This window comes from Pseudoliparis swirei, chromosome 22 (assembly GCF_029220125.1).
Source record: "Pseudoliparis swirei isolate HS2019 ecotype Mariana Trench chromosome 22, NWPU_hadal_v1, whole genome shotgun sequence".
Classification (NCBI taxonomy): Eukaryota; Metazoa; Chordata; class Actinopteri; order Perciformes; family Liparidae; genus Pseudoliparis; species Pseudoliparis swirei.
This window is the reverse complement of record NC_079409.1, coordinates 22,917,471-22,930,656: the sequence shown is the minus strand read 5'-3', so window position 1 is coordinate 22,930,656 and position 13,186 is coordinate 22,917,471.

Genomic DNA, 13,186 nt, shown 5'->3' with positions numbered 1-13,186 from the left:
CATTCTATCTTCATTCTATTTCAATCGAGGCACGCTGATATCGCTTTTGTGTTAGTCTCGGGATTACGCAACACGTACCCGGAGGCTGCCCTTGGCGCAACATTTCTGCAGAAGAGGTCACAAGCAGGCGCTTGTTTCAGGTCATCTCCCGAGCCGAACCTAAAGAGATTCTGACTGACCAGGCAACCCAGTCCATGCTGAAGAAACACTGAGAGAACTCTTGCTGGGTTACTGGGCATCAAGTTCATTCGACCAGTGGGTACTCACCCACAGACCGTGTCCAGGAGCGCCTGAATAAGACTTTGAAGTCCATGATCCAGAATTATTAATGACTATGAAACGACTCAGATAAATGGTTTGACTATTGTTTGCAGTAACGGGAGGTCTCTAGGCCTCCACGGGATTTTCCTGAACTTTTGTTCGCAGGACTCACGGGGCGCTCACCCTCATTAAAGAAAAAAACTGGGAGGAGGGGCCTATAACCAGTAAATGAGATCCACAGTCCTGACCCAAGCAAAGCTCCACACACCAGGGTCAGCTGTCATGAGAATTTGCTCCAGGCCCAGGAGGCGCCAGCAGCTGGCTGTACAACAGAGGTGCCAGGCTGAGACACTCCACACCGGGAGAAGGTACTTGTATTGCTTCCTTCTTTCCAGCCGAAACTCTCGCTATGGCAAGGGCTCTTGTGGTCACAATGGCGAGTGGGGATGTCACTATGAGGTGGTGCTGCTCTGATAGGGCGGAGCTACACAGATTACCACCCAACCCTGGGGTTGGGCTGAGGGGAGGCGGAGTCTGTTTCTCTGTGTCCCTCGTGTATCTGAGAGAGAGGAGGGGGCCTGAGGTCCCAAATCCACCAACTGGGCCTCGCCTCCTGTAGGAAGACCGCCTCTCCGGGAATCTAGAAACAGACATGTCTGCTGCAGAAGCCAGTTTATTGATGTGTTCTCTCCTTCCAGGACGCATACAAAACCTAGAGCACGATGAGATTCTCCGGGCGTGGAGAAAAGGGTTGCACTTAATAGGTTACTGGAACACAAGAGAAAGTAGGGTTCAGCGGGAATTACGGCTGCAATGCTGGAGATAGGGTAGAAGAGTCCCATAGTGCCTGTGTAGTCCTATTGTTCTTGTGGTCAAGAAGGATGGGTCTATTCGGTCTCTCATGTGGACTATCGCAGGGTGAACGAGGTGTCACGGTTCGATGCTTTACCCAATGCCCCGGGTCGACGTAGCCCTGGACCGACTCGCTGCGTACCGCGTGTTTCTTTACGGTTACTGGACGAATTCAAGGGCTTACTGGCAGATTCCTCTGTCGCCAGAGTCTGGCGCGAAAACGGCCTTCCACTCCGCTTGGGTTATACTAATTCACCACGCCTTTGGCTGTTCGGGGCCCCAGCCACCTTCAGCGCCTCATGACCGCAGCTATCCCGACGGGCTGCATATGCTGCCGCCTACCTGATGATGTGACTGATCACACAGCACCACCTGGGCGTGGAGCATGCAGCCAGTCGGCGCGGTGCTGGAGTCCCTGAGGCAGGTTGCCGGGCTTACGGCCAACCCGGGAAGTGTGCAGTTGGACGGAGGGAGGTACGGTATCTGGGGTACCACTTGGGCGCCGGGCAGGTGCTACCAGTGGACAAGATCACTGCCATCGCAGCTTGCCTCCAAGCGCCCAAGACTAAAAAAAAGAGGTGAGGCAGTTTGGGGCTGGCGGGCTATTACAGGCGGTTCATCCTTAACCCTATGGAGCTGGACTCAGGCCCCATGACTGACCTGACCCGAAAGGTGCCTCAGATCCGTCCAGGACGGATTTGAGTGCTGCCAGTTGGCGCTTTGAGGAGGTAAAGCAAGCCTCTGTAGGAAACCACCTTCACACACCTTAACTTCTCCTTTTTACTCTGCAGACGGATAAGCGCTGAACAGAGGCCTAAATGCTTTTGTCCCAGCAGGTAGGGGTTTGAATTTCGTGCTGTACATCAGCCGCAAGGTATCGGAGGAGGGAGGGCAGGCAGCACGGTGGAGAAGGAGTGCCTCGCCATCCGGTGGGCGGCTCGACTTCCGCGCTTACTACTTCCTGGGACGCCATTCACCCTCTGGTCGGACCACGCCTGCTCTAATGGCTCCACCGCATGAAAGATACCACCAATCACTGGTGGTATCTGCCTTAAGCCTTTTACTTAAGGTGATCCAGGTCGGGACGCAGATGGTCGTGGGCCGACTCCCCGCCTCATGGGGGAGGGGAGAGGTTAGGCCGGGATGTTGCCCCGGCCTGTCGGCGTGGTGGAGGTACAGGGCAGCGGGTGTGTTTAAGCCGCTGCAGAGTGGTGGAGCGGGTGTGGTTCAGGGAACGGTGTCTGATGACAATCTGGGCTTCTGTGTGGTCTGCGAGGCTCTGTCCCCATAAAGGAGCTGGACAGGAGGAAGAGGGAGCCATGAGACACAGTTTCCATGTCAGAGCGCTTCAAATAAAGTACGCTACCAACGCTCCTCTGGCTGCGCATTCCTGGTGCTTAGGGGAAACTCACCGTGACGCCACGAATTTGTCAGTATTCCTAAAACGTAGTTATTAGAAACACGTGAAAAGTGAAGCCAGCTGGAGGGCCTGAAACGCATTCATTCTAATGGCCAGCAGGGGCATCGCAGTCTTTCCTTCTGGATTCATCTCGTGAACATTGAGAAATGTGAGTTTATGGTCTTAATTATGAGTAAAATGATGGTCCCACTTAGAGTACTACGCAATCATGCAGTCATACCAGGCTGGCCACCCGGGATGGACGGGTCACTTCCTGTTTTAGTCTTAGAACTTAAAACCCATCAGCAACTTTCTAACTAACAGGTGACGTCCCAAAATGGCTCCCATATCTAAAATTTGCAAAAGGTGGTTTAATATGTAAAAATAAAAGAGAAAACTCTTTGATCGAAAGTTTATTGAAATGATTAAAAATCGACTTTTTAGTGTCAAACTCAGCAAAAACCCCAAAAATAATTACAACAATTTATCAATGATGGACAAAAGTTTCACCAACGCGATGGTATTGCGTGTCGCATGTCGGTCGCATGGCGTTATGGTCGCATGTCGCGTGGTGTGTCGCATGTCGTGTGGCATGTCGTGGCATGTCGTGTCTCATGTTGTGTCGCATCGCATGTCGCATGTCGTGCGGCATGTCGTGTCGCATGTCGTGGTCGCTGCGGTCGGCGTCGTGGTTCGCAGCGTCGTTTGGCAAGGTCGTCGGCGTCGTGGTGGCATGTCGTGACGCCGTGGTCGTCGCATGTTGTGTGGCATCGCGGCTTCCATGTCGTGGCGTCGTGTCGCATGTCGTGATGCATGTCGCAGCGGTCGCGCTTACGTCGGGTGGTATGTCAGCAGGCATCGCATGTTGTGTGGTGAAGGTCGCGGCATGTCGGTGCGCGTCGGCCCATGTCGTGGTGTCGTGGGCAAGGTCGGGTTGTGGCGTCGGTCGCATGTCGTGGTGTCGGGCGTCGTGGTCGCGTCGTATTGCGGTCGTATGCCGTGGTCTCTGCCGCATGTCGCGTGGCACGTCGCGTGGCATGTCGGGTGGGTATGTCGTGACGGCGTCGGGTGGGCGGTCGCATGTCGTGGTCGCATTGTGTGCATGTCGTAGGGCGGTCGCGGCCGCATGGGGGGTCGTGTCGCATGTCGTGTGGCGTCGCGTGTTGTGTTGCATGTCGTGTCGCATGTCGTGTTGCCCCAACTGAAGTCTTCTGTGTCTCCTCAGAGGGATGCAGCAGAGCTGATGACGCATATGGTTCAGTACAATATACAGTCGACTCTAAAGCTGTGAATCAGTGGATTTCTGGTCTGATGAAGAGCAGCTGGGTACATTAATCACAAATTGAATGATAAATAAAAATAAACCAGCTGACAAACACAGAGACTAGTGGGGAGGACCATGTTTATGTTTCATTGATGTTTAACTCTTCAACTCTTAGTCTGAGGGCTCTTTGTACCACCCATCTCTCCTGTACTTTATTGAGAAAGACTCATATTTTTTCTTATATTGAGTCAGGGTCCCGCATTGGAAGTAGAATTTAGTCATAGAGTTTCCAAGGTTTAGGAGAGGACATCCAAACACGGGGTTGCTAGTGACAACAAATCATGCTCGTCATTGCAGAGCGAGGACGGGCTGCAGTGAGGAGACATTATACAAGTCAGACCAGTCCCAGCCTGAAAGGTTAAAACCCGAGGCACGCAAATTCAGAGGAAAACCGAACTACTTTAAAGGTCAGGGCCTTCAATCGATGACATCATCACATGCAGTAAACACTGGAGCAAGCAGTTCTGTATTTACACGTTAGTTCAGTAGCAGCATCTAACCACACGTTAGAGTCTTTGCCTCGCCATGCCGCTTTTCTCCCTCTCCCACACGCCGAACTAAAACCATGGACCATCAACTGATCATCTGATCAACTGGCCTCAACCAATTGGACACCGCCTCCTCGACTTGTAGCTTGGTCGAACTGCCCGCCCTGCCGGGACGCCAGCTGGTTGCACGATGGACGCATGTGGTGCCCAGCAGCCTTTTCCGTGAGGACGATGACATCTACCTATTCGAACTACATTGCGTGATTTCTGGGTTACTTGACTTGGCGCCGTTCTGGTTTATCGGAAATTATGAAACTGTGACAGTCAAGTAGTGTTCCCCTATGGCTGTCTCACGAATGGATCGATTTGAAAAATGGGAGGAAAGTGGTGGAATAGCAGGTGCGCAATTGATGTAGCTGCTGGCAGACCAAACAATCCCACTCCATTCTGCTTTCGCCCCAACCAGAACGTGCCCCACAGGCCGCTTACTAACAACAACTCCCTGAAGACGCTGAAGGAACCCTCTCATTCCTTTCCCCATCCACACAGACAATTCGTGGTTGCTTTCTCCCAGGACCTTTCAAGGCTATTCCATGGCAATGTAATTATCTATGGATTGAGAACTCTGTCTGTTGTGGCGCCTGGGGAGGACGCATACCAGAACACGCATACACGTAACTTTCAATACTGATTGCATTCACCACCCTCCCATCCCACGCCGCTTGCTTTTTACCCCAGTGGGACCGGACGGGCTGTGGGCTGGCGCTACAGGTTACGCCACCGCTGGCTGCTTGTCGCGCTGGTTACCTTCGCCTCCAATGGATGGGCTTAGATCACCCAGTTGTTGGATTACCTCCCCTTCCTACTCAAGCAAGTCATGTCTAAAGCTGTATGTGCTTATGTGCTAAGGTGTTTTTCCTGTTCTACACTAAATTCTCCTCGCATAGTCAAGGCGCAGGTTTTTCACTTTCTTCCCCATGTTATGCCGTAATTTTCATCCAATTCTTTCTTGTACTTCGGCCAAGTGGTAATTTGTATTTAAGAAACGCAACAAATAAATATATCAATCAACTCAATCATCAACGGTGCCACACCTCCACCCCTCACAATGAGCTGAAGTGGGGTTTAGAGGAAGGCCCATTCAATGGAGCCAAAATGAGAACAACAACAACAAAACAAACAAACCAGTTTCCTCTCTTAGAATACAACCGTGCTTCTCCCGATTATTTATATTTATTTTCTTGAATTTGCAATTGAGAAGTGCCGGATCATTGAAAGCTCACGGTTTCAAACCTTTTATGCATTACCTCTCTCTCTCTCTCTCTCTCCTTATGGGACGCCAGGGACATTGAGTCTCTCCTCTCCTTATGGATGTTTAGGACACACCGAGCCCTCCTTATGGACGCTTAGGACACTAAGCCCTCCTTATGGACGCCAGGGATACACTGAGCCCCTCTCCCAGGCGGTGGACGCTAGGACACTGAGCCCTCTCCTTATGGACGTTTAGGACACACTGAGCACCTCCCTATGGACGTTAGGGCTACACTGAGCCCTCCCTCCTTATGGACGCTAGGACACACTGAGCCCTCCTTATGGGACGCTAGGATACACTGAACACTTCCAGGACGTTAGGGACAGCACTGAGCACCTCCCTCCTTATGGACGCTAGGATACACTGAGCCCTCTCCATAGACGCGACACACTGAGCCCTCTCTCCCAGGACGCTAGGACAGCAACAGCACCCTCCTTATGGACGCGATACACTGAGCCCTCTCTCCATAGACGTTTAGGATACACTCCGAGCAACCCTCCTTATGGACGCTTAGGATACACTCGAGCACCTCTCCTGTAGTCCTTAGGGACCATCGCCCCATCTGGTCCACTGACCTGGTCCAGCCATCCTGCTCAGGAGCCGGGCGCCCTGCCTCCTACTCTGTGGTGTGATATTGGGCTATAAAAAATAAGCTAAATCTGAATAGAAGCTGTCTCAGAAACCGGTCAGGAGGCTGCGGACCATGGTGGCAGATGGTGAGATGGTGCCCGCTGGTGCCCGCTTGAGGACCGGGCGGTGCCCGGGCGGTGACCGATGGTGACAGATGGTGCTCAAGGAAGCCTCACAGACCGGCGGTGCCCACAGACAGATGGAGTCTGCCAGACAGATGGTGCCCATGGTGACCGACAGCCCGATGGTGCCCTGGCGGTGACAGATGGTGCCCGCGGTGCCCGGGCGGCGGACCGATGGTGACCGCCAGGACCGGCGGAAGCCCGAAGTGGTGACCGCCAGACAGGAGTGGTGACAGATGGTGCCCGGCGAGGGACCGGCGGTGACCGATGGTGCCAGATGGTGCCTCGGCGGTGACCGGCGGTGACCGGCGGTGACCGGGCGGTGCCTGGCGAGACAGATGGTGACCGCCAGGACCGCTGGTGACCGCTTTGGTGACAGATGCAGCCTGAGCAGGACAGATGGTGCCTGGCAGCCCACAGGACAGGATGGTGACCAAGTGGTGACAGAGATGGTGCCTGGCGCAGGACCGGCGGTGAGATGGTGCCCGATGGTGACCGACAGGACCACAGGACAGATGAGACTGGAGGGAAATGGATGGTGCCCGATGGTGACAAGGATAGCTCCAGGAAAGCCCGATGGTGACCGCTTGGTGACCGCTAGACAGATGGTGACTGCTGGTGAATCACAGACAGATGGTGCCTGGCTGGTGATAGATGGCATCACCAAGACAGAGATGGGTGCCCGGCTTAAGACAGAGATGATGACCCATGGCATGATGGTGATAGATGCAGCCCGCCATATTGTGATGGTGCCCCGGCTGGTGTCTGGCGGGAAGGGACCAAGCAGGACCGAGGGTGACAGATGGTGCTCATGGTGCCCGCCAGGACCGATGGTGACTGCCAGATCACAGACTGGCGGTGACTGGCCAGACAGATGGTGACTGGAGTGAGACAGATGGTGACAGATGGTGACAGATGGTGACCACAGACCGGCCAGGACCGGGCCAAGTATTGGCTCTCAAGATTACTAGTTCTAGATGCATCTCCATGGTGAGAAGGCCAATGACACTTCACTGCCATAAAACCAACAGCTGTTAGAAGTCGTATAGGGATCAGAGAGCAGAGTAAACATGGGTCATTGAAAACTGCAATGTCAACATCATCCTGTGTACAGAAAGGACATAATTACACAGTAAACAAAAAGTAGGCGGTCCAGTCTCTGTTTGATTAAATGTCCCATCAGGTCATCAGCCTGAAACTCTGCTGAGGAAGATTATTTAATGTTAAACTGATATGAATTTATGAAGCGAAATGCCAGTGAATAGCCCGTGGCGTGAGGCAATCTCCCGTCAGCCACTTTGGCGATCGCTGATCGGATCAATAATCCAACACTCTGTTTGACCAGATGCAATCAATAACAATCTGTGTTCACTGGGACAAAATAAGAAAATTAGTAAACACAGAGCAGATGGAAACTACGCCGCTCAGTGGTTTGTCGGCTGAAGGATTTTAGGAAACTAAATATCACGCGAACAGTATTCCACTAATATGATACTATTATTAGTTACAGTCGATACAAAGAGATTGAGAGAAAATAACAGAACCTAAAATAACATAAATAAATGAAGAAACACAGAAATGTAGGAAATAGATCTATTAATGATGTCCTGTTTAGGTATAACTTATCAATATTTATCTTGCATTTATTTATACATTTATTTAAGCATTTATTTATTATTGTATACATATATCTAATAATGTATTCATTTATTCCTGTATTTATTTATTTAAGCATTTATTTATTATTGTATACATATATCTAACAATGTATTTATTTATTCCTGTATTTATTTATTTATACATTTATTTAAGCATTTATTTATTCTTGTATACATATATCTAACAATTTATTTATCTATTCCTATATTTATTTATACATTTATTTAAGCATTTATTTATTCCTATATTTATTTATTTATACATTTATTTAAGCATTTATTTGTTCCTACATTTATTCATGCATTTATTTATTTATACATTTATTTAAGCATTTATTTATTCTTGTATACATATATCTAACAATTTATTTATCTATTCCTATATTTATTTATATTTATTTATTCCTATATTTATTTATTTATACATTTATTTAAGCATTTATTTTTTCCTACATTTATTCATGCATTTATTTATTTATACTTAAGACATTTTAAGTCCTCCAGTCAGCTGCACCATTCCTTAAATATGCTCATTATTGCTGTTTATAAAACATAAAGATATTCAAATATTCTTTAGTGGGCTTACAGCCACTCTCTTAGTTTGGGTATTACATTTCTAAAGAATAAGTTTGTTTTTGTGAGGTTAGTCACATGATGTTCTGCCCACTGAGGCTGCTTGAACACCGTCCCAGTGAAGCCTGATCAGCCGAAGGCCGTCGGCCCCTCTGCGCGGCCATCCCCAAATCCCAACAGCCAAGCACTTTAATGCACATGGAAAAACAGTCTTTGTTTCAGCTTGGCAGACAAAAGAGATGCGAGAGGACTATTCACGACACAGACACTCCAACACGTCTTCACAGGAAAGAGTGACGCAAGAGGAAGACGAAGAGAGAAGCGGAGGACATATATATAAAGAAGGAAGCGTGCCTATAGAATATATACTTTGGTTGAATCCTGCGAAATGGTTTCGTATTTAACCCATCCTTAGTTATTAAGGAGCAGTGGCTGGCGTGAAGCGCCCGAAGCAATAGTTCAGTGCCTGCTCAAGGACACTGACTGCAAACTAATGGGAGAGCGGATCGAACCCACAACCCTGCGGTTGCAGGGACGGCCCTCCACCCCACTGAGCCAAAGCCGCCTGCCAAAGCCCAAGAAGTCACATGACCTGAGGTTGAGACTTCCAACCTCCCACAGCTTCCTGTAATGAGGCCTCCCGGCTGCAGTGTTGCAACACCGGCCTGCTTTAACGCCACAATTGAGGGGGGGGGCGTCTAACAAGAGAGAGGAAAGAGGTAAGGAGGAGAGAGAAAGACTAGATGAGGAGAAGGAAGAAAGATACCCGGAGCTACGAACAAACAAAACGGACAAACAAAATGCTGACACTGGTAAAAACCATCGCCCAGGTGCATGCTGGTCCTGAAGCTACCCACAATCTATGTAACCACAGTTGTTACGAATCAGTGAACCTAAACCAAATATACTTAAACAAACAACTCACAATGACCTAAACTGAAACGTCATAAGAAAAAAAGCTCTCTAACATATAAAACATAAACTTAAGCAATGAATCAATATTACTTTACAATAAAATCAATAAATATCAAAAATAAATATTCCAACTGTATTATTCTACAAGACAACAGGAGAGGAGAGGCCTTAAACAACAAAAACAAACAAACAAACAGCAGAGAGTCGCCTAACTATGGCTCAGGCATCCCTCATCATAGTTTTAATAAATATATTATACGCCCAGCACATTGGTCTTGTGAACTTATACAACAGAACCAAGGAAGTGTAAACAAATAGGTTTCGTTAAACATTTTCATGGGACACGAGGAACATCTCCATCCTAGGGACGGACTGAAAGTCACGAGAGCACCTCCACATCGAGAGGAAGCCTCACGCAGGTCAAAGGTCACCGCTGCATCACTTCAATTTTAATCAACTCTTAGAATAACTTGTTGGCTTCTAGATTATTACTATTCTGCTTCAAATGTACTGCATAACACGACTGTTGGACAGCACGCCTTCACCGTTCTGACCCCAGAACATCACACTGACCCTCCTCCTCCCGAAACCACGTCAGCATCGTTAAGCACAGGCCAAAGAATTATATATATATATATGCCGTGTATTTACTCAGGGCCTTGGCACATGTTGACCGATGGATTTCAGAACTTTAAACCACATGTCCAGGACCAAACTGTTGACATCTCGGTATAAACATGAACATGCAGAACATAAGGAGGAGAGCGACGCCCATATATTTGGAGCTATTTTAAATAAACATTAATTATTTCTAACTTCATGAAATGGACATGGGATTATAACACATTTCCATGACTTTTCCAAACTTTTATGACGTAAGTTTCTCCATGACTTTTCCAGGCCTAGAAATGAGCATTTAAAATTTGCGACTTTTCCAGGTTTTCCATGACCTGTGAGAACCCTTGTACTATGTATGTTAGATGATCCATATAACATTCACCGCCGCCTCTTCTTCTTCAAGGCTCATGAGTCTTCCGACTTTATTATGGATAAAAAATTAAACGTGGATACTCAGCCAGGAAATGAACCATAAAGCTGCTGGAGAGAAAGGTTCTGTTAATCTATTAAGGCCCTTCATCGCGATCTTTGACTGGCTTCCAAGAAAGTCAATGCTCTCAAACATCAGTCCACTCAGCTGCATGGAAGACGCCGCTCACCGCCCTGGTCGCCACTGGACCAACGCCACGAGATAAAACCTCATTCATGAATGCCACCAGATTTAGGAGGGGCCTGCTTTGCTTGACGGCTGATATTGAATTTTGACGTCACACATCTTAACCGCGATAAGGATGCCACCCCATGTTTTGAGTGGAGGAGTGTGTGTGTGTGTGTGTGTTTGATAAGACCAAACCCCCACAGCCCATCTGTCAGTCAGTCTGTCCAGGTGACATTGGAGTCAGTCCCTGCAGGTCCAGCTTGAACCCAGATGAAACTTTCTGACGGCCAGAAACTTCCTCTCAGCCAAGAACCTCCTTTCTCAGCCAAGAAACCCCTTCTCAGCTAAGAAACCCTCTTCTCAGCCAAGAAACCTCCCTTCTCAGCCAAGAAAACCCTTTTCAGCCAAGAAACCCTCCCTTCTCAGCCAAGAAACCTCCTTCTCAGCTAAGAAACCTCCTTCTCAGCTGAAGAACAAATCCTCCTCTCTCTGAAGAAGAAACCCTCCTTCAGCCAAGAAACCTCCTCAGCTAAGAAACCCTCCTCTCAGCTAGAAACCCCTTCTCAGCTGGCAGGAAACCTCCTTTCTCAGCCAAGAAACCCTCCTTTCTTTGCCAGAAACCCTTCTCAGCCAAGAAACCCTCCTTCAGCTAGGAACCCCTCCTCAGCTAAGAAACCTCCTTCTCAGCCAAGAAACCTCTGTTAGGGAAACCTTTCAGCTAAGAGTCCCTCCTTCAGCCAAGAAACCTCCTTCTCAGCTAAGAAACCCTCCTCAGCCAAGAAACCCTCTCAGCTAAGAAACCTCCTTCAGCTAAGAAACCCTCCTTCAGCTAAGAAACCTCCTTCTCAGCCAAGAAACCTCCTTTTCAGCTAAGAAACCCTCCTCTCAGCCAAGAAACCCTCCTTTCAGCTAGGAAAACCCTCAGCTAAGAAACCCTCCTTCTCAGCTATGAAACCCTCCTTCTCAGGTAAGAAACCTCCTTCAGCTATGAAACCCTCTTCTCAGGTAAGAAACCTCCTTCAGGTAAGAAACCCTCTTCTAGCTAGAAAACCCTTCTCAGCTGAGAACGGTACCATCCGTTGTGTATGATTGTGTGCCGTGTTTCCTAGTATGTGTGTGCTGCAATTTTGTGTATGTGTGTGTGTTGCAGCCTTGTGTATGTGTGTGTGTTGCAGCCTTGTGTATGTGTGTGTGTTGCAGCTCAGTATGTCAGGTGTTGCGTGTTCTTTGTGTAAGGTTTGTGTGTTGCCTTTGTGTATGAGGTGTGTGTTGCAGCCTTGTGTAGCGGTGTGTGTTGCAGCCTCCATCACAGCGCTTCCCTCAGGCCTTTCTAACTGGGCCTGAGGCCCGCTATCTGAAAGCCCCTCCCTCGCATTGGTCTATAATATATCGATTACAACATCTATTCTAATAGTTTATCATAGAAATATGGAATAATGCCCCATTGGGTTTAACTTACACAACATAATATGATTTAAAGAAACAACTATGTGGGTAGCAGCCTATGGAGAGAAACACAATAAATTGAATAGAAAGTAAATTTGAACGCATCAGCGATGCAATAAAGTTGGAAAGCTAATGGCATAATCCATCTTTCAGATTGAGCCACCGCATCCTTACAAGACAGAGGACACAGCTGGAATGATATATCGTGAGGATTTGTTTACTATAAACATGTTGATCTAAAACAAGAAAGACAAGGTGCGTCCAGGGTCCCGGGGAAGAAGCTGTGATCGCCAAACAGGCCGCTTTAAGTCACCTTTTGAATGTGAAGCGCAGCTTATTGTGGGATGTGGGATTACAGATCCGTAATCATCTTATTTAAATATCCCGAGCCTCGAGACCCATGTTGCACCACAAGTCTGGACTGGAAGTAGAGGAATAACGCCCTCATGAGAGGGGCGGTGGTCGCGTGGCGGCGGCGAACCGCGCGCACACCTGCTGTCTCCGCGCGAGCCTCATACCTTAAACCTCTCACACACACACACACAGTTCAGGAAACCTACAATAAATACATAAATACAACTTCTTACCGCCTTAGTCGCCTCGCAGACAAGGAGTCTCTGGTCCAAAGGGTGGAAGCCGGTAATAACGCGGTCATCTGAGCGCTGCTGAACGAGTCTGTTTCGGTCGATGCGCGTGAGGCTCCGCGCGAGCTGGAACCAAACTATGGCAAGCTTGACCCCGACCCGACCACACAGCCCCTGGGCTATGTTCTGCCTAACTAACCAACGTCTAAAATGACGTTACCCCCCTAAACACTAATGCGGTACCCTCCACCCCGACGGAACCGACCCCACATGACCGGTATCCGGTAATCAGCCGAGAGGTTCGAGACGATGTCCGAGTCCTGCCTGCTTCACTTTGGAGTTTGTTTTGGGGCCTTTCTTGTATGGAGGTGACGAAACAGCAGCGATTATATAAAACAGAGGACAA